General features: G+C 47.6%; 1 pseudogene; it reads right to left on the bottom strand.

Annotated features, from left to right (window-relative positions):
- Positions 1-18,037: 18,037 nt before the first annotated feature.
- LOC123049934 (wall-associated receptor kinase 2-like) lies at positions 18,038-21,298 on the bottom strand (annotated as a pseudogene).
- Positions 21,299-21,549: the final 251 nt, after the last annotated feature.

Genomic DNA, 21,549 nt, shown 5'->3' with positions numbered 1-21,549 from the left:
AGAGAGGACCACCATCATGTTGTGAGCCCGTCGGCTCTTCTTCGGGCTTGCAATAGGATTGGTTCCAGAGGAGGAGGATCCATAGGCCTAGGTTCACTCCATAGGCTTAGAAACATGGTTCGGCTGACAGTTAGGTGGTAGATTTTTTCTTGCATTCATCCTAGGTCTCTATCAGGAGAAATTGTTTTGTTGTAGTTGGTTTCAACTTCCGATTATTTAGTTTGCACTATGTTTAATGTATCTATATATGTAGAATTCATGGTTAGAATTTCAATAAACAAAAAAGTTATGCTTCATAATTGACATTAGATACATTTCTGACGAATTGCTGGTGATAATAGACTTCAATTGCAAACTTTTTAGATGCAACAGATGGTATAAACATATGTGATGGTGGTTATGAACAATTTGGAATGAACACCTATATGTTATGTGTATGTGACGCCCTCGATTCAATCGTACACTAATCATACACGCAAATGTGTACGATCAAGACCAAGGACTCACGGGAAGATATCACAACACAACTCTAGACACAAATTAAAATAATACAAGCTTTATATTACAAGCCAGGGGCCTCGAGTGCTTGAATACATAAGCTCGAAAGCACAAGAGTCAGCGGAAGCAACAATATCTGAGTACAGACATGAGCTAGACAAGTTTGCCTTAAGAAGGCTAGCACAAAAGCAACAACGATCGAAAAGGCAAGGCCACCTGCCTGGGAGCCTCCTAACTACTCCTGGTCATCGGCGGTCTCCACGTAGTAGCAGGCATCGGCGGTGGCATCTGGCTCCTGGGCTCCGACATCTGATTGCATCAACCGGAAAGAAGAAGGAAGGGCGAAAAGGGGGAGCAAAGCAACCGTGAGTACTCATCCAAAGTACTCGCAAGCAAGGATCTACACTACATATGCATCGGTATCAATGAAATGGGCTGTATCTATGGACTGGACTGCAGAATGCCAGAAGAGAAGGGGAAAGCCTAGCCTATCGAAGACTAGCATCTTCTGGAAACCACCATCTTGCAGCAATAAGAGGGAGTAGAGTAGCATAAATTAAAGTAGTAGAAGTGTTATCAACCTCGGCCAGAGATCCCTTCTCGACTCCCTGCGAGAAAGCAATTCCAGAGCCATACTATCCAGTTATCACCTCATATCCATGTCTCATCTCAAGTATCCAGTTCTAGTTGTATCGATCGGGATACAACTCCAAGTGTCCCTTACCGTAGGACATGCTATCGATAGATGTTTTCTTCCCTGCAGGGGTGCACCAACTTACCCACCACGCTCGATTAACTTCGGCCGGACACACTTTCCTGGGTCATGCCCGGCCTCGGCCAAACAATACGCCGCAACCCGACCTAGGCTTAATAGAGAGGTCAGCACGCCGGACTAAACCTATGCCCCCAGGGGTCATGGGCCATCTCCCCGGGAACTCCTGCACGTTGCGTACGTGGCCGGTGAGCAGACCTAGCTACCTCCTTCAACAAGGCAGGTGCTTACGCAGTCCAACCCGGCGCGCGCCGCTCAGTCGCTGACGTCTATTAAGCTTCGGCTGATGTATACGACGCAGAACGCCCATACTATGCCCACGTGATGGTTAGTGCTATCAGGCCAGAGGCCCCTCGGATCAAATATCCAAATCGTAGTGGATTAGGAATGCGCGGTAACAAGCAGAGACTCACGAAAGATGTGACCCCGTTGCCCCGTCTCGAGGACTTGCGGCAAGGGCTAGGAATGCCCGGCCACGCCTCGTAATTATCTCGCGGGCACCCTCCAGGTCAACCCGACTCCTCATCACTCGCAAATATGCTCGCGCGGGTACCCCTCAGGGCCGACCCGTCTTTAGTAACAGGGTTCAGTGTAAAGTCATAGTAACCAAAGTAACCGTGTGTCTAACACCAAGGGGAAAACCTGAGGAATCACCCTTGACGGATTCCACTCGATGTAATCATCAAGGTGAACGTAAGAGGAACCACCCTCGAAGTTCACACTTGAGGGGTTGCACGACAGAGCCGTATCGGAAGTGGTTAAGGCGTAATCACCCTCGATGACCACGACCGAATAGCTACACTACAGGGTAACATCAGAAGTGCTGATGAGGTCTCACCCCCGGCACTCGATAGTAACCCAGTAGTGTCGAGCAACTAAGGGGAAAGTGATGTGCGGTGTCGGGGCCTGGTCTTCGATCCCGTTGATCGGGTCTTCGATGATGAAGCAGGGGCAACACGGACAAGGTGGGGGTCACTGATGGATCACTAACCAACCTATACTAAGCAGTTTAGGATAAGCAGGTAAGGTACAACAGCAGGTTACAAAAGCAGGCTATGCATCGGAATAGGAGCAAACAATAACAGTAGCAAAATCTAATGCAAGCATGAGAGAATGGAATGGGCGATATCGGGATGATCAAAGGGAGGGCTTACTTGGTTGCTCTGGCAAGGAGGGGTCGTCGTCGACGTAGTCGACCATAGGGGCAGCATCGGTCTCGGGGTCTACCGGAGAGAAGAGGGGGAAGAAACAGTAAATATAAAGCAAACATAGCATCACAAAGCACAACATGGCAATACACTATGCCGGGTGTGACCTGACGTATGGCTACACGATATAGGTGAAGGGGAAATTGAACCGGGAATGTATTCCCAGTTCCGGACCTGTGTCAGACAGATGACCGGAGGGGAAATGTTCCATGTTCAGATAGTTAGAGGCATCTGACAGGTAAACGGATCGCGTAGTCAGATTCGTCTCGTCGTTCTAAGCAACTTTCATGTAGAAAACATTTTTATCTGAGTTACGATTTAATTTCTATGAATTTTCAAAGTTTAAACAAATTCTGGAATTAATTAAATTAACAGAAAGGAATTACTACGTCAGCATGACATCACTGTGACGACAGCAGTCAACAGGACGGCTGACCAGGTCAAGCTGCCCAGTGGGGCCACTGGGACCCACATGTCAGCCTCTGTTGGCTTAACAGTGGATTCACTAATCTAGCAGGGTCAATTAGGGGTGTGGGCCTCGGGTGCCAGTGAGTGTTTTAGGTTAAACTAATTACTTTTATTTGTAAAACGTTATTAGACTAATTAACAGTAGGGGGGCCCACATCTCAGGTCAACCGTGCACAGTCAGCACAGTTGACCCGGTCAACCAGCCAACTGGGCCCGCGGGACCCAGCTGCCAGTGACCCTGGTGGTGGCCCCAGGTTGGCCACGTCGGTGGCCGGCGCCGAAGTTGCGCCGGCGAGCTCTCCGCGGCGGCGAGTTCGCCAGAGACGCTCGGAAATTCGCTACGGGGCACCGTTTTGCGCGGTTTTGCTTGCGTTCGAACGCTGACGGTGCCGCGCGTCGAGTGGTGGCGGTAGCGCAGCCGGACTTGGCCGGAATCGGCGCCAGCGACGAGCAGAGGCGGCGGCGCATACGGGTGCTCGACGGAGACGGCGCTACGGCGTGTAGCAGCTTGAATGGAAGGGCTAGGCGTTCTCTAAGCAGCGCGGCGAGCACGTTGGGCACTAGCCCGTGACCAAAAGGTCATCGGAGACGCGCCGGCGACCAAACGAGGCGGCGGTGGTTCGGGCTTCGTCGGGGTAGTGGCTACGGGCGGCTAGAGAGGGCAGGGGACGGCGCGTTCGGCGCAGGAGCTCACCGCGGGAGCGTGGGGTCTAGGCAGAGGGCTCGGGGAGGTCCGGTGCAGCAGATCGGCCGCGAGGTCGTGTGGTGGCCGTCGAGGAGGAAGACGAAGGGGATCCGGCGCTGGGGTGGCTCCCGCCTTTAGGTCGTTGGTGCGGACAAACAGAAGACGGTCGTGGGGCTCGTGGACACATCGGGGCCGCAAGGAGGGCACGGTGGCACAGCAACGCGGCGGCGACATCGAGTCGGGGCGAGGTGGATCTGGAGAAGGGGACGAGGCCAGAGGGAGAGAGGGGAGAGAGGGCGTCCAGGGGGAGTGAGTGGGTGCGGGGAGCCCGAGGGGTCGAGGGGACGTCGCCCTTATCCCTTCCCCGACGGGGACGGCGACAGGGTTCGGTGGCGACCGACGAGCGTGGTCGCTGGGTCGGGTGAACAGAGAGGAGGGAGGCGACCGGGGGAGGTGGGCTGCTGGGTTGGGCCGCCCAGATGACTAAGGCCCAGGGGGGTCAGAGGGGGGGTTTGTTTTTCTTTTACTTTTGCTCTTTTCTTTTTACAGAAAAAGCATGGTAATATTTGGGCTGCCAAGAGGATTTTGTAAAATGTGGGACTTGGCCACATAATTACATTGCAATAGTTAGCACTGCCACAAAAAGGTTGTGAGGCTTTTGAAATAGTTTGAAATTTTTATAAAGTAAAAAGCCATTTAAACTATTGTTTTAGCCACTGCTTTAATTGCTTTAGGCCATTTAAACACCTTGCAAAAATGTTGGTTCACCACCAATATTAACAAATGACTATTTGCCACAAGATGAACATTTTAGATCCCCTGTCTGACAAATAAGAGTTTTTGACTTTAGATTGGATTTGAATTTGAATCGGTGATTTGGATCAAGTGAAGATTAGCAACAGTAACAATGATGACAAGGCATCATTAGAAGGGGATTACTGTAGCATGATTCTCGGGGTGTTACAAATCTCCTCCACTACAAGAAATCTCGTCCCGAGATTTAAGAGGTGGAGTAAGGGAGAAAGACTCGGGAAGGACGGAGCTCAACACAAGATAGGTACTTGGGGGCTATCTCGGTGAACGTGGCATAGAGGCATCTCTCGAGTTGAAATCCAAGAAAGTCATTGAGAGCAAGGTAAGAAGGTGCAATAAGAAGCTTCAACTTGGTAGGCAATCATTCGTTGCCTGAAACAGAGGGTGAAAGGGGTTCAGAGCAATGGGAATAAGTATTGCGTTTGATACCAGAACATATCACAAGAAGGTGGCTCGTGAATTACATATGAAGCCAAGCGCGAGGAACAATTTTGGAAAGACAGGGTTGTCCAGGAGAGTCAGGTTTAGATCGTGTGGAACTATGGGTTATGGGCCCCCCATGTGGGTTAAAAGCAGGAAGGCGCTAAAATTTTGCACGGTCATGATAGCAAGGCAGGTCAGAGGATAGCCTACCAATTATGTTGGCAACAGTGTTGGTACCAAGGGCGAGGGACGAAGAGAACCATTTTCCTGCTCATAATACGAGGCGGACCAATAGGCAAAGTTCCCATCCATTGGTGGTTACCGGAATGTCATCAACAATAGTAACAAGGTCTTACTGACAGAGTTGTACACCGAGGTGCTTACCTAAGCAGAGAATTACCTCTGCTCGGATAAGTTAGATTACAAGAAACGTTAAACAAACCAATGGAAAGGAAAATGTGATTATCAAATCAAACAACCCAATGGAAAGGAAGATGTGTTTACACATAAAAGTTGGGCGTATATCCTTCCCAAGGAAAAGCGGAGCAGGACATACATGATAGGACAGCAAGTTCAAAAGCATTTAGATAATGGGGAGAGGGGAGAATCATGATATTACCCATACAACGGTGTGAGGATAATTGAACGAGAAACATTTTGTATTATGCTTCCGATGTTCTTGTTGATATTTGGAATACCACAGTCATGCTTCGATGCAGCAATGATATGGTGTCAAGTAAAGATTGGGTTCAAAGATCTCAAGAGATACCGAGAAACAATTCCAAGATTATCTCAGAACGTAAGGAATAACCAAGCACAACCAGGTCTGCGTTGGCAGAAAGTCAAGATGTCATCGATGATATCATAAATCATTGAGGGGCAGGGATGGTATTTCTAGCCATGAATTTAATTGACATCTGTGAAGAAGGCAAAGTGTTGACGGTGATCATGACAAATTTTGTCGAGAGACTCTATAAAGATGCCATCGAGCAGAAAAGGAAGGATGAAGTGAAAGGCTATGGAACCACGGATACGACACAACCTCAAAATCAAGCTTGTTGTTCGAGGTGAATTGAAAAAAAGAGGAAGATCGACGTAAGCTTCGCTCATCGTCGAAAGTTGCTCCGGGCATAAGGACCGGGTAGCACAGTTAAAAGTTGACACAATAAAAAGAATATAGCCGATCAGGCTAGGAATGATGTGATGGGGTATAAAACTTCCCAGTATCAAGTACTAGGTGTAATGCTGGAAGGTAAATCGGGGTAGAGGTTGGACGGGGCAATGATTTGTAGAGGATAAGTATTTTAACTTATCCGGTAAATGGAATCAAGGAGGGAATATGGTCGGAACCACGATTGCAAAGGATCAATTCATAGATACAAGATGAGCTTGTACCAAAGAAATAATTAATTTTTTTATGAGCAGCTTCCATGATAAGTTCTACATCGAGTCCATGGGCATGAACACAAAGCTTCAAGGTCGACTCCCACTTATTCAATGCATAACCTTTCATTCACTTCTCTATTTCGATGAAGTTGTAGTGTTGAAATTATATCTGGCAAAACACCAGAATAGTATGACTTGTGAAAACTCTTTTGGTTCACACAGATTAAGGAAGGCATGGATTCAACCCATCGGGGTATCTTAGGAACATATACCACAAACTTAAAGAGTAACTAACACAAGCTCAAAGGTAGAGCATGGTTGACCAAAGGAGAGGATACAATTTACCAAAGGCATTATGTATCAGGGAAGAACTCACAAGGTGATTAAATACGAGGGGCACTGTCAGATAATGATCCAACAAAGGATGTGGTGGTCCATAAGGGATCTGATGTGAGCATCGGTACCCAACCAGAAGAAGAAAGAATGCAAGGAGATCAGATTATGGAAGCGACCGACCAATTCAAAGCTCAAAAGAAAAGGAATTATGATTTCCAATTCAATGGATCGGAAGCAAACACTCTGATTAAGGATGGATAAGTTGAATAGACTTAGGAGTACAATCGACGGCAAATTGATTGGTCGAGAACCAGCTCCTGTTCAAAATGATGTCCAAGCCGGAAGGATGAATTCTATGATCCGACTGAGGATTGCGAGCATCCGCAACATATTTAATCAACGGACTCAAAAGGATAGTGACAAAGGATGCCAATAAGATTACTAGACTTATGGGATTATCCATAATGCAAACAAGCAAGAATTTTAAGAACAACAGGCTATTGAGGATTATCGAAAGATCGAATAGTATTTCAAAGACTTTTGTGAAACATATGAACAACTGGGGAAAAACAAATCCTCGAAATGTGTGAGGATTAATTTGTCGGTGTATTCAGGCGACAAGGAACTGCAAGGCAGTAGGCACAAAAGGATTCTCGGAACAACGACAAGTATTTCGGGGTATCTTGTAATAACAAGAGCAACTAGGGATGAAGGTATGAGTGACAAGGATATGTAGTTAGTCATAGGGGCTTATCGGTGGTAGGGAATTGCAAACGCGATGAGCACAAGTTATCGGGATAACATCGGATAGTATCTTCAGAACTTTCTGGTGCAGCAGGCGATCATCTGTAATAAGGGGATCTCCGAGAGGAAGTAGTTACGAGATCCTAATGTTAGAGTTAGCAAATCGTTTAACCCGAATGGAAGAGAGATCAGAGTCCCAGAGTATAGACGAGGAATAAAAGATTCTAATACCACCCAATTGGCGACGTGGGCCCGTAAGCCACACAGCCAAGTTAGTAAAACGGTTTTCGGTTTCTAGACTCAACTTCGGCCAAGGAGTTGGAAAGGGGGATCCTACAGGCAGTCGGCTCTGATACCAACTTGTGACGCCCTCGATTCAATCGTACACTAATCATACACGCAAATGTGTACGATCAAGACCAAGGACTCACGGGAAGATATCACAACACAACTCTAGACACAAATTAAAATAATACAAGCTTTATATTACAAGCCAGGGGCCTCGAGGGCTCGAATACATAAGCTCAAAAACACAAGAGTCAGCGGAAGCAACAATATCTGAGTACATACATGAGTTAGACAAGTTTGCCTTAAGAAGGCTAGCACAAAAGCAACAACGATCGAAAAGGCAAGGCCTCCTAAACACCTCAAATTCTTCAAAGGTGTTTATTCTTCAAATTCTTCACACACTAAACACCTCACATGTCATCTGTTCTTGATTCGTTTCTCTAAGCAATAATTTTTCTTCAAGATTCCTCAATTGTGTGGATCTTCGATCTATACAACTCTGGAACCTAAGACAAAGAACGCTTAGTGAAATTCTTCAAGTCTCATCTGGTCAAATTCCTGAAACTTGTTTTTTTTGAAAAACCTTCTGAGAACGCATATGACCTCTCCAAATTCCTCGCAACTATACTCTGTTCACAGGTACTCATGTCCGCTGCTGAATCTCTATGTTCTCATCAACTTAACTCATTTGCAGCGTTCCTCGAAGAAAAGTTGCATACTTCTTCAAAGAATTCAATTGTTCAAATTCCTCATCTGAAGAAAATGGCTGATGGAAAGAAGCCACAGAAAGGAGGAAAGAGGCCTGAGGTCAACACTGCATTTGAAATCCCTGAGGACATCTATGCTGGGTACTGCACACCCCCTAAGGAAGATAAAAATCAGCGCAAGGTGCGCATTCAGAAGATAGAGAGGAGATGGGCAAGAGAGTGGAGGGAGTACAAGTATGTGACTCCCAAGTACATGAAGAAATTCGCACTCAATCCTCCATGCCCAAGACCTCCGTTGGCACCTGGCCAAGAAGCTGATCCCACCAGCCTCAAGCGTGGTGAGGATTATCCTGATGAATGGGCCAAGCGCCAGGCCAAGCTCGCTAGACAAGCCAGAGAAACAGTGAGGAAATTCAATGAAGACTCTGCTGCTGCTGCCGTTGAGGCCTCTGTCAAGCCGAAGAAATCCATGGCAAAGAAGCCTGTGCGTAAGCCAAGTGCTTCACCTTCAATGCCCTTAAGGCCAAGTTCCTCAGCAATGCCCTCACGGCCACAATCCTCAAAGCCCTCACCGCCAATTCCTCACGCTGCTCCTGCTCCTCCAAAATCCTCAGCTCCTCCGCATAAGTTCTCAGCTGCTCCGACCAAATCCTCGGCACATGTGCATCTTGCCACGTGCCAAAGGACTACAGGGATCTCTATTGCCTCAGGAGCTTCAGCTAGTTCCTCAGCTGCTCCAAATTCTTCAACAGGACCCTCTCTGCTGAAGACAAAGACCACTGCTGGACGAGGTTCTTGCCCAAGTCCTCACAAGAAGCAGGTCACCTTCCAAGTGCCGTCTGAAGAAGACGAAGCTGATGATGGAGAACTTGCTGAAATCATCAGAGATAGGCAAGTCAGGGCCGCTAGAGCCAATGGCATAAATGTGCCTCTGCTTTTGGATCCAAAGTTGATCCTCGATTACATTGATCTCTGGCACAAGGACCCAAACACTCCTATGCCTGACTTCAAGCTGACTCCTGGCCAAAATCATATGCTGAATGCCTTCATCCAAGAAGAGAAATGGAAATTTGAGAAGGCCAGGCAGATCAAGAAAGCGCAGTACAGGAAGGAGAAATTCCTGAAGAACAACGTTGTCTCTATGATAACTGATGATCTTGTGAAGATCCAGTCTGAAATCAAAGTCCTCAGCGATGATTTCAGTGCTTACTATGCTGATTGGCAAGGAGCCAAGGTCAGGTTTGTTAAACTGACTGAGAAGTTTACCTCCAATGTTGCAGCCCCATCGCAACAAGAAATTCCTCAAACTAAAGCATATGCTAAGCCAACTGAAGAACATGCCAGCACCGCTGATGACATTCAGGCTGCTGAAGAAAATGTGAGTTCCAGGGATGATGACTGCATTCCAGCCACTGATGAAATTGCCAGGGCATCCACTAGTGGTGCGCCTGAAGAAAATGAAGAGGTCAGGGCAACTGCATCAGTTGTGCCCGAAGAAAATCAACCACATTCCTCTGCTCCTCCTGCGCCTACCCCAACTCCAATTCTTCCATCTGCATCAGATGTGAAGAAGACCAAGGCTGCAGAGCGTGCAACAGTGAAGAAAAGGAAAGCATCAGCTTCATCAGATTCTTCAGCTCCGAAGAAGATGAAGAAATTGACCAGCTCAGTTGCAAACCCCATTGATGCTGTTCCGATCTCAACCATGCCATCAAAGTACCTTGTTCCTTTTGATGAAGAATATGTGATCCCTGGCGGATCTGATGAAGAAAATCCTTCTACTGCTTCGTCAGAGCAGATGGATGAAGAAATTGAAGTGGATGAAATCCCTTCAACTCCAGCTGTTTCCTCACCTATGCCTCAGTTTACTGCTGAAGAGGCCGGCGTTGAAGAAATAGAAGATGAAGACGTGGACATTGGCTGTACCACACCAGTGATGAATGATGACTTTTGGGAAAGTCAGCACCCCAACTCTCCACTCTTCACACCTTTACAGCAAATTCCTCAGTCCCCTGTTGCTACTGAAGTACAAATGGGATCTGAAGAACCTCGTGCAACCCCATCTGTCCATGAAGAAATTCCAGCCACTAGTGCTGAAGAAAATATACATGAAGAATTGAAGACCCAGGCTGTCATTGGAGTAGAAGCTGAAATTCCTCAGCCTGAAGAACCTGAGATTGCGATTCCTGAGGTGATAATGCAATTGACTGACACTCCTCAGCCCAAGCCAAAGGATCCATTCTCAAAGAAGCAGAAATTCAAGGCTGATGATTTCTTTGGCGAGCACGTGTTCTTCACTGACTGCAATCCCTATTATTCTGCTCGTCTTAGAAGGAAGCGCTTCTGGACCGCCAGCCATGCCAACTTCTATTCTTCACTGCTCTTCAACAAGGACAAAGTCTTCGACCACGAGCATATTCCTCATGTGGACATGGAATCACTGCCATGCTTCACTCCTGTCCCCAGTGTGATTCATGACACAGGCCTCTTCAACTTTTGCACAGACATAGTTGATTGGAATGAAGAACTCATTCTTCAATTCTACGCAACTTTGCACATCACAGGAGATCCTGACGATGTGAACTCCTGGGTTTTGGACTGGATGATTGAAAATACTCACTATAAGGCACCGACCACTGAATTACTTCACGCCCTGCCCATCAGTTCTCCACCTGAAGGAGCTCGTTGCATGTACCAAGAACCTAAGCTTACTGATCACTATATGCAAGTGCTGATGAAGCCATTGAAACCAGGTCAAGCCTCAAGGACAAAATTCCTCATGAAGGAATTGCAGTATGTACCAAGGACAGTCTATCGCATTCTGACGAAGACTATGAGTCCAATCAAAGGCCACGACTCATCTGATGAGGAAATTGTTGGCATCATGAAGAATCTGGTTTTCAACATCATTCATGGCATTCCTGTCAATTATCACGATTTCTTCATGAGGACTCTGCCAAATGTTGCACTTTCACCGTTTGAGCTGAAGCCTTATGCACCGTGGATTATGAGATTCATCACAACAAGGTCTTCACTCAACTACAAAGCTGATTTTCAGAATCACCTCAGCTACTTGCCCCCGATTGAAGTCCTCAAGCGGACCTATTCCTCAGCTGACGAAAAGGGCAAGGCACCAACTGTTATAGATGAAGGCATTCGTCCATTGGATGGTCAATTTCGCAAGGCTGCATCTTATTCCACCAATGATGACTCTGCCACTCATGATTCTGCTGCCCATGCCTCCAAGCAAAATCCTCAAGCTACTGCTCCTCGTGTGATGACTGACCGTGAGCTTCTGCTAAGTCTTCACCAGAAGGTGGATCGAAACCATAAATGGGTTAAGCGTCAGTTTGGTTCAATTCTTCACAACATGACTGCTACACATAATGCAGTGAAGAAAACCCATTACTACCTCGATGAAGTCTTCGGTCGCACCTGGGCTGTTCTGTCTCACATTTACAGCGAAGAAGATCTGAAGAACATGGGTCTCAAGGAGGACTTTGACTGGTCTGCACCTCCACCAAAGAAATACAAGAAGGTCAAGGTTCCTTCCTTGGTGGCCAGCTCCTATTCTTCATCACGCGAAACTGATGAGCATGAAGACTTGGACGACACTGCGGCAGGCCCTACATCAATAAACGACCCCAACAACGCTGGCGCTCCTTCATCAACTTGATATTCTTCAGGGGCGTTAGTCCTCATTTTTGAACCTTTTGGTCATTCGATGACAAAGGAGGAGAAATTTGAGTTAGTCTTCAAGCGGGTCTATCTTTTATGGGCGTTTTTTTTCTAAGTTACAACTCTCGTTCTTCTGATGACTTTGTTGGATCGAGTTGTAAACTTAAAACTCTATGGTGGCCTAATACTTTTGCTGTTTCTTCTGCATGCTTATTCCTTGTTAATGTTATTGCACGCATGCTGAATTACATCAGTCACCATATTTCATCATGCATTTCAAATTCTTCATATATTATGTCAAATGCGTGTATGAATTACAAGATATAGGGGGAGATCTCCATGATTTAACTCTTCAAGTGTGCATTGCTTCAAAAGCAAATTCCTCACTATGCACATCTTCAGGGGGAGTTCTTCTATATCTTGCAATCAAATTCCTCAATATCAGTATTTACACTTCATATGTTTATCCCCGTTGAAAACTTAACCTATATTGTCATCAATCACCAAAAAGGGGGAGATTGTAAGTGCATCTAGTGCCCCTTAGTGATTTTGGTGTATTGAAGACTTATAGGTTAAGGGTCTAATGTGTTTATGAGTGTACACAGGTCTATAAGTCTATGAGGAGTTTGATATTTACAGAGAAAGTCGACCCCTAAAAATGAAGTTCTTCGACTGAAGACTTTGGATTTCTGAAGACTTTCTGAAGACTTTGAAAGTGAAGTAATTGGTGTGACCTTGAAGACTTGGTATTCATTTGAGGAACATGAAGCGTGAAGACTTTTGTTTTCGTAGTTTCATTTTCTCTTTCTTGAGTCATAGGAAACACCGTACTGTTAAAGGGGGTCGAGGAAATACTAAGGAAAAATTTCCATGTGATGCTCAACTCAAAATCCTACACCTACCAATCCCTTCGAGTGAAGCCATTGGAAATCTCATACAGTTCAGTCATATTCTTCAGTGACAGAGACGAAGTTCTTCTGGTCTCTGAGGAATTTGTTCTGACTGAGGAGTTAGGAATTCGCCAGTGCGGATTGCCTACATAGTGAGGAACATGATAGCCCTGAGGAATTTGATACTCAAATTTCCGACCGTTGCTGTGCTATGCGCCAGCTGTCCCAAAATATCTACCCACCTAACGGTCATATCATAGAAGGGCATTTATGTCTTCTCATGTCGGGCTGCTCCCTAGGCTATAAATAGCCGCCCCCTACAACCACTAGCTGGTTGGCTGCTCCGAGAGAAACTGACATTTGTCATTTGAGAGCATCCCATCCTCCGAGGACTTTGAGCGAAAATCATCAAGTGAGGAAAACCCAAACCCAAACACCTACAAACCCAAAGTGATTGAGCATCACTGAAGAGATTGATCCTGCGTGGATCCGACATTTGTTACCTTTGAAGACTGTGCTTCTTCCAGACGGTTAGGCGTCATGGTCTAGAGCATCCAAGAGGAATTGTGGATCGCCGAGTGACCGAGTTTGTGAAGGTTCGGAAGTCACCTGAAGACTTACCACGAGTGATTGGACGAGGTCTGTGTGACCTTAGTTCAAGGAGAATACGGTGAGGACTGTGTGTCCGGGACTGTTTGTCCTCAGGTTTAAATACCTAGCCGCTCCAACCAGATGTACAACTGAGACAGCAGTTGGAACTGGTCTACCAAATCATTGTCTTCACCAAGCTTACTGGTTCTATTTCCTCAACTCTTTCATTTCCTCATTACTGTGTTGTGTGCTTGTCATATCTGTGTTTGAATACTTTGACAGAAGACTTTCTCAATTTCCTCAGTTCAATTTCTTCAGTCTGTTTGTCTTCATCCTGTGCTATCCTGTGTTTACGCTTTCTGTACTCTGTGTTTGTCTTCATTTCATCATGATGACCATACCTATGTTCTGCTATGCTTGCTCTTGAGTACTTATTCCGCTGCAAGTAGTTCTTCGCTAAGGAATTTCCCCACCCGCAAATTCCTCAGTCAAGAATTCATAAAAATCACCTATTCACCCCCCTCTAGTCGATATAACGCACTTTCAACGTAGTAGCAGGCATCGGCGGTGGCATGTGGCTCCTAGGCTCCGACATCTGATTCCATCAACCGGAAAGAAGAAGGAAGGGGGAAAAGGGGGAGCAAAGCAACCGTGAGTACTCATCCAAAGTACTCGCAAGCAAGGATCTACACTACATATGCATCGATATCAAGGAAATGGGCTGTATCTGTGGACTGGACTGCAAAATGCTAGAAGAGAAGGGGAAAGCCTAGCCTATCGAAGACTAGCATCTTCTGGAAACCACCATCTTGCAGCAAGAAGAGGGAGTAGAGTAGCATAAAGCAAAGTAGTATAAGTGTTATCAACCTCGGCCAGAGATCCCATCCCGACTCCCTGCGAGAAAGCAATCCCAGAGCCATACTATCCAGTTATCACCTCATATCCATGTCTCATCTCAAGTATCCAGTTCTAGTTGTATCGATTGGGATACAACTCCAAGTGTCCGTTACTGTAGGACAGGCTATTGATAGATGTTTTCTTCCCTGCAGGGGTGCACCAACTTACCCACCACACTCGATTAACTCCGGCCGGACAAACTTTCCTGGGTCATGCCCGGCCTCGGCCAAACATACGCCGCAACCCGACCTAGGCTTAATAGAGAGGTCAGCACGCCGGACTAAACCTATGCCCCCAGGGGTCATGGGCCATCTCGCCGGGAACTCCTGCACGTTGCGTACGCGGCCGGTGAGCAGACCTAGCTACCTCCTTCAACAAGGCAGGTGCTTACGCAGTCCAACCCGGCGCGCGCTGCTCAGTCGCTGACGTCTATTAAGCTTCGGCTGATGTATACGACGCAGAACGCCCATACTATGCCCACGTGATGGTTAGTGCTATCAGGCCAGAGGCCCCTCGGATCAAATATCCAAATCGTAGTGGATTAGGAACGCGCGGTAACAAGTAGAGACTCACAAAAGATGTGACCCCGTTGCCCCATCTTGAGGACTTGTGGCAAGGGCTAGGAATGCCCGGCCACGCCTCGTAATTATCTCGCGGGCACCCTCCAGGTCAACCCGACTCCTCATCACTCGCAAATATGCTCGCGCGGGTACCCCTCAGGGCCGACTCTTCTTTAGTAAGAGGGTTCAGTGTAAAGTCATAGTAACCAAAGTAACCGTGTGTCTAACACCAAGGGGAAAACCTGAGGAATCGCCCTCGACGGATTCCACTCGATGTAATCATCAAGGTGAACGTAAGAGGAACCACCCTCGAAGTTCACACTTGAGGGGTTGCACGACAGAGCCGTATCGGAAGTGGTTAAGGCGTAATCACCCTCGATGACCACGACTGAATAGCTACACTACAGGGTAACATCAGAAGTGCTGATGAGGTCTCACCCCCGGCACTCGATAGTAACCCAGTAGTGTCGAGCAACTAAGGGGAAAGTGATGTGCGGTGTCGGGGCCTGGTCTTCGATCCCGTTGATCGGGTCTTCGATGATGAAGCAGGGGCAACACGGACAAGGTGGGGGTCACTGATGGATCACTAACCAACCTATACTAAGCAGTTTAGGATAAGCAGGTAAGGTACAACAGCAGGTTACAAAAGCAGGCTATGCATCAGAATAGGAGCAAACAATAACAGTAACAAAATCTAATGCAAGCATGAGAGAATGGAATGGGCAATATCGGGATGATCAAAGGGAGGGCTTTCCTGGTTGCTCTGGCAAGGAGGGGTCGTCGTCGACGTAGTCGACCACAGGGGCAGCATCGGTCACGGGGTCTACCGGAGAGAAGAGGGGGAAGAAACAGTAAATATAAAGCAAACATAGCATCACAAAGCATAACGTGGCAATACGCTGTGCCGGGTGTGACCTAACGTATGGCTACACGATATAGGTGAAGGGGAAATTCAACTGTGAATGTATTCCCGGTTCCGGACCTGTGTCAGACAGATGACCGGAGGGGAAATGTTCCATGTTCAGATAGTTAGAGGCATCTGATTGGTAAACGGATCGCGTATTCGGATTCGTCTCGTCGTTCTTAGCAACTTTCATGTAGAAAACATTTTTATCTGAGTTACGGTTTAATTTCTATGAATTTTCAAAGTTGAAACAAATTCTGGAATTAATTAAATTAACAGAAAGGAATTACTACGTCAGCATGACATCACTGTGACGTCAGCAGTCAACAGGACGGCTGACAAGGTCAAACTGCCCAGTGGGGCCACTGGGACCCACATGTCAGCCTCTGTTGGGTTAACAGTGGATTAACTAATCTAGCAGGGTCAATTAGGGGTGTGGGCCTCGGGTGTCAGTGAGTGTTTTAGGTTAAACTAATTACTTTTATTTGTAAAACGTTATTAGACTAATTAACAGTAGGGGGGCCCATATGTCAGGTCAACCGTGCACAGTCAGCAAAATTGACCCGGTCAACCAGCCAACTGGGCCCGCGGGACCCAGCTGCCAGTGACCCTGGTGGTGGCCCCAGGTTGGCCACGTCGGTGGCCGGCGCCGAAGTTGCGCCGGCGAGCTCTCCGCGGCGGCGAGTTTGCCGGAGACGCTTGGAAATTCGCTACAGGGCACCGTTTTGCGCGGTTTTGCTTGCGTTCGAACGCTGACGGTGCCGCGCGTCGAGTGGTGGCGGTAGCGTAGCCGGACTTGGCCGGAATCGGCGCCAGCGACGGGCAGAGGCGGCGGCGCGTACGGGTGCTCGACGGAGACGGCGCTACGGCGTGTAGCAGCTTGAATGGAAGGGCTAGGCGTTCTCTAAGCAGCGCGGCGAGCACGTTGGGCACTAGCCCGTGACCAAAAGGTCACCGGAGACGCGCATGGCGAACAAACGAGGCGGCGGTGGTTCGGGCTTCGTCGGGGTAGTGGCTACGGGCGGCTAGAGAGGGCAGGGGACGGCGCGTTCGGCGCAGGAGCTCACCGCGGGAGCTTGGGGTCTAGGCAGAGGGCTCAGAGAGGTCCGGTGCAGCAGATCAGCCGCGAGGTCGTGTGGTGGCCGTCGAGGAGGAAGACGAAGGGGATCCGGCGCTGGGGTGGCTCCCGCCTTGAGGTCGTTGGTGCGGACGAAGCAGAAGACGGTCGTGGGGCTCGTGGACACATCGGGGCCGCGAGGAGGGCACGGTGGCGCAGCAACGCGGTGGCGACATTGAGTCGGGCCGAGGTGGATCTGGAGAAGGGGGCGAGGCCAGAGGGAGAGAGGGGAGAGGGGGCGTCCAGGGGGAGTGAGTGGGTGCGGGGAGCCCGAGGTGTCGTGGGGACGTCGCCCTTATCCCTTCCCCGACGGGGACGGCGACAGGGTTCGGTGGCGACCGGCGAGCGCGGTCGCTGGGTCGGGTGAACAGAGAGGAGGGAGGCGACCGGGGGAGGTGGGCTGCTGGGTTGGGCCGCCCAGATGACTAAGGCCCAGGAGGGTCAGAAGGGCGGTTTGTTTTTCTTTTACTTTTGCTCTTTTCTTTTTACAGAAAAAGCATGGTAATATTTGGGCTGCCAAGAGGATTTAGTAAAATGTGGGACTTGGCCACATAATTACATTGCAATAGTTAGCACTGCCACAAAAAGGTTGTGAGGCTTTTGAAATAGTTTGAAATTTTTATAAAGTAAAAATCCATTTAAACTATTGTTTTAGCCACTGCTTTAATTGCTTTAGGCCATTTAAACACCTTGCAAAAATGTTGGTTCACCACCAATATTAACAAATGACTATTTGCCACAAGATGAACATTTTAGATCTCCTGTCTGACAAATAAGAGTTTTGACTTTAGATTGAATTTGAATTTGAATCGATGATTTGGATCAAGTGAAGATTAGCAACAGTAACAATGATGACAAGGCATCATTAGAAGGGGATTACTGTAGCATGATTCTCGGGGTGTTACGGTGTACTACTCATCCTGGCGATGATAAACACAAATGGTATTTATAGTGTACACGCAATGTTAACATTTTGCAACATTTTGATATGCCATATAAAGAATAAGTTAACCACTAGCTAATAGCTTTTTTTTAGAAAAAGGAGGATTATACCCGCCCTCTGCATCTAGGCGATGCATGCAGCTATTTTATTAATTATTCACAAAGACCTTACAAAGTAGTACATCAGTTTGTCCAAAGCCACCATCTTAGCAACAACTTTCGCTATTCCTAACCACTTGATGAAGGGGTGCCGATAGTCCGAACCTAATACCACTAGCTAATAACTATAGTACACGCAAACATAATTCGTAATTCTCCAAACTTCCTGCAATAAGTTATACTAAGATAGGAACATAGCAACTTAAAGAACATTGAATTATTCAATGGCAAGTGGATCAACGTGGAAAGCTTGCTGATAGTAGGAGTGACTGCTCGGCGCTATACTGCCTGCTATTTTCGGCATTGTTGTTGCTTATTTGAGCTGGTGTGCAGTTTAGCTCAGCAGAACGCCCCTTTTCGGTATTTTTATTTTCTACTAACAATCTTTCCAGTGCCATCTCCACTTGTCTCATGGTTGGCCTCTCATCACCCTTCAAGTTTAGGCATCTTGATGCGAGTGTTGCAACCTCTTTTGCACCCTCCAGACACTCCGAGATGATTTGAGGATCTAATATCTCACATAACTTATCCTGGCTTATTACCAAGTTGAAATGTGCAATAAGGCTTGTGCCTTCTGAGTGCATGAAAGCGGATGGTTTTTTTCTTGTGAGCAACTCAACAAGTATGACTCCGAAGCTATAAACATCACTTTTATCAGTCAACCTACTTGTTTGGTAGTACTCGGGGTCTAGGTACCCAAATGTACCTTGGATGGCAGTTGTCACTCCCGTTTGATCGATAGGGATACCTCGAGAAGCTCCAAAATCTGATACTTTAGCAATTAAACGATGGTCAAGTAGAATGTTGGCAGATTTAACATCTCTGTGTATTATGGAGCGGATGAGTGCAAATAGGCCAGAGCACTTGCGGTGTCAATAGAAATCCTCAATCGATCCTGCCAAGACAAGGATAGGGCACCTTCAACATGGAGATACTCAGAAAGAGTTCCGTTTGAGACGAATTCATAAACCAGTAATGGGACTTGTGTCTCCAGGCAGCATCCAAATAGCCTCACAACGTTTCGATGGTTAATCTGTGAAAGGATGGCAACCTCGTTTATGAAATCTTCAATTTCTCTTTGGATTGTAATTTTTGATTTCTTGATGGCAACCACATCCTGATTTGATAGTATACCTTTATACACAGTACCATGGCCACCACCACCAAGTTTGCGGGCCTCATCAAACTTGTTTGTGGCCTTCTCAAGTTCTTCTAAGCTAAATATCATCCTTTCAGCAATGTCCTTGTCCACCAATTGCTGTAACAATAGACCTCGATTTTGCTTGAAGTACTTCGCTCTGAGTCTCTTAGCCTGTTGAGCCTTTAACTTGTGCTTGAAATATATGATACCAGGCACTAGACAAATAAGGCTTATGCCACCGCCAACTGCTAGACCCACAAACAAACCTGTGAAGTGTGATAAAAACATATGAATCGTGAACATAATTGCGATTTTCATGTATGAAGATCTTTTGGTACATTAGAATCTGCAATAAACTTTCTCCAAATTCAGTTTAATTGCAGTTAATCAACATGCTTAATGCTTATTTTTAAGCTGGCGTTAGAGAAAAACTATAAAAAAAGTAACGTGCAATGTAAATCGAGCCTCATTTTGGGATTGCTAAATGTAATGTTCCAAACTATTTTTTGCGAGGGTAATAACCTGAACCTATTCCATGGAAAAGTAGCCGCATAAATAGGTGCAAGTTAGCCAGGAAAAAAATAGGACTGCAATATCTGGGGAATGTTCCTTGAGAGAGTTTTTTCCAACGAACGTCAAACTTGCCATGTGATGAATCAACTAAACTTACCATGGTAATTTTGTAAGAATTATCATGTTCAGAGGCAAAAACTGCCATTAGTGCGTTTGAAAAAAGAAAAGTTGTCATGCTTCATAGAAAAGATGCCGTCCGTTCGATCGTGATCAGAAGGCTTTGGGGGTGTCCCCTGGAATCTCCTCCCAGGGAACGTTCCCTAGTTATCTTTCCGAAAAAACATAGTACTTAAACTTGGAAATTTTTAGAAAGTGTGTTACCTATAGAGAGTTTTCGAATACACCCGTTTCTGATCCGGGGATCACCTTGTGTCCCCTCAGGACAAAAGCACGAAAATGACCCTGGTCTATTTTTGCATCCACCGTAGCAGGAATATGCTTCCGGACGCGCACATTCGTCGATATCTAAATAAAACCATCAGAAACCAATCAAACATATGCGTTGTATGTGTGATCAGTTCAATTACCAAATGATTCACATAATTCCATGTTTTGGTTACGAACCTCGGCATCCATCTGGTATGTATGGGTTTCCCTCGTAGCCGGGTGAGCAGTGACAAGAATGACCGCTGCGAGACAGGCCTGTGGCGTCGCGGCAGAGGCTATTGCTGCTGGAGCAGGCAGTGCCGGAGCCGGGCGCGCCATCTCGGCCGGTACACTCCGATTCACCGATGGCCCAGTCTAGAGTCGCCGGAACCACTGGTTTTTCCTCGTTCGGCAGCGGCCCGAGGTTGGTGGCGTTCCCATCGAACCACTCCGCGTCCGCTATGAACACAAGTCCCATGGCCGGAAAGAAGAAGGATGGCATCATGTCGCCCACGGGGGACAGCTGCACAGTGTAGGACGTGAGGCCTACGTAGATGGACGTCTGGCAGCAGCTGACGCCGGAGCAGTGGTCCATAGGTTGGGACGCCAAGGCCGGCAGCCCCGGGTTGCTGTTCACGTAGGCGCAGATGGACGTGCAGGCGGCGACGACGTAGCTGCTGTTACGCGCGTCCAGGAGGACGGCCTGCATGTTGCAGCCCCTGACGACGAGCTGGTTGCGTTGCCCCGTGAGATAGAAGGGGCCGGCGCCGGCGAGGCCGCTGCCCCATGTGCCGTTCCCCGTGCCGACGCCAGGGACGACCGTGTCGTTCGTGTCGACCACGCTGCTGACGCGCACCGTGGTGTTCTCGAGGGATATCTCGAGGACCTCGACGGTGCCGTCGCCGAGAAACAGCTTCGGCGGTCGGTGGGAGCCGTCGTCGTTGCATGTGAGGTTGAAACCGTCGAGGTAGCAGCCCGGGCCGATGCCGAACGGGTAGGGGATGGCTATGTCGCCGCAGGAGCTCGGGCAGCCCGGCAAGGCCATGTTGGGCGGGACAGCCGCTTCCCCCCACCCGGCAGCTTGCAACCACAAGGCTACCACCACCACTGGCACAACGCGAGAGGGCACCATTGATTGATTGAATTTGATGGTTCAGCTACGTCTTTTGCTCCCCTTCAAGTTGCGCCCCGGCCGGGTTATATATACACACACACCCTGCCTGCTGAACACTCCCTATGCTGAAGATTTGGTCTGCTAACGTGCCCAAGCTTCCAAAGAAAAGTAGAACCATAAATGCATTCCGATGCTAGTAGACGGTCAAGGTACAGGTCGCGCCGGACTTTTGATGTTGCGGGGAGTTTTTTTCCTCATACCATTAAATAGGTGAGAGCTCAGCTGCCTT

The sequence above is a fragment of the Triticum aestivum genome, chromosome 2D (assembly GCF_018294505.1).
Source record: "Triticum aestivum cultivar Chinese Spring chromosome 2D, IWGSC CS RefSeq v2.1, whole genome shotgun sequence".
NCBI classification, from domain to species: domain Eukaryota; kingdom Viridiplantae; phylum Streptophyta; class Magnoliopsida; order Poales; family Poaceae; genus Triticum; species Triticum aestivum.
Note: the sequence above shows the minus strand (reverse complement) of the source record. Positions and strands in the feature narration are given on the sequence as shown.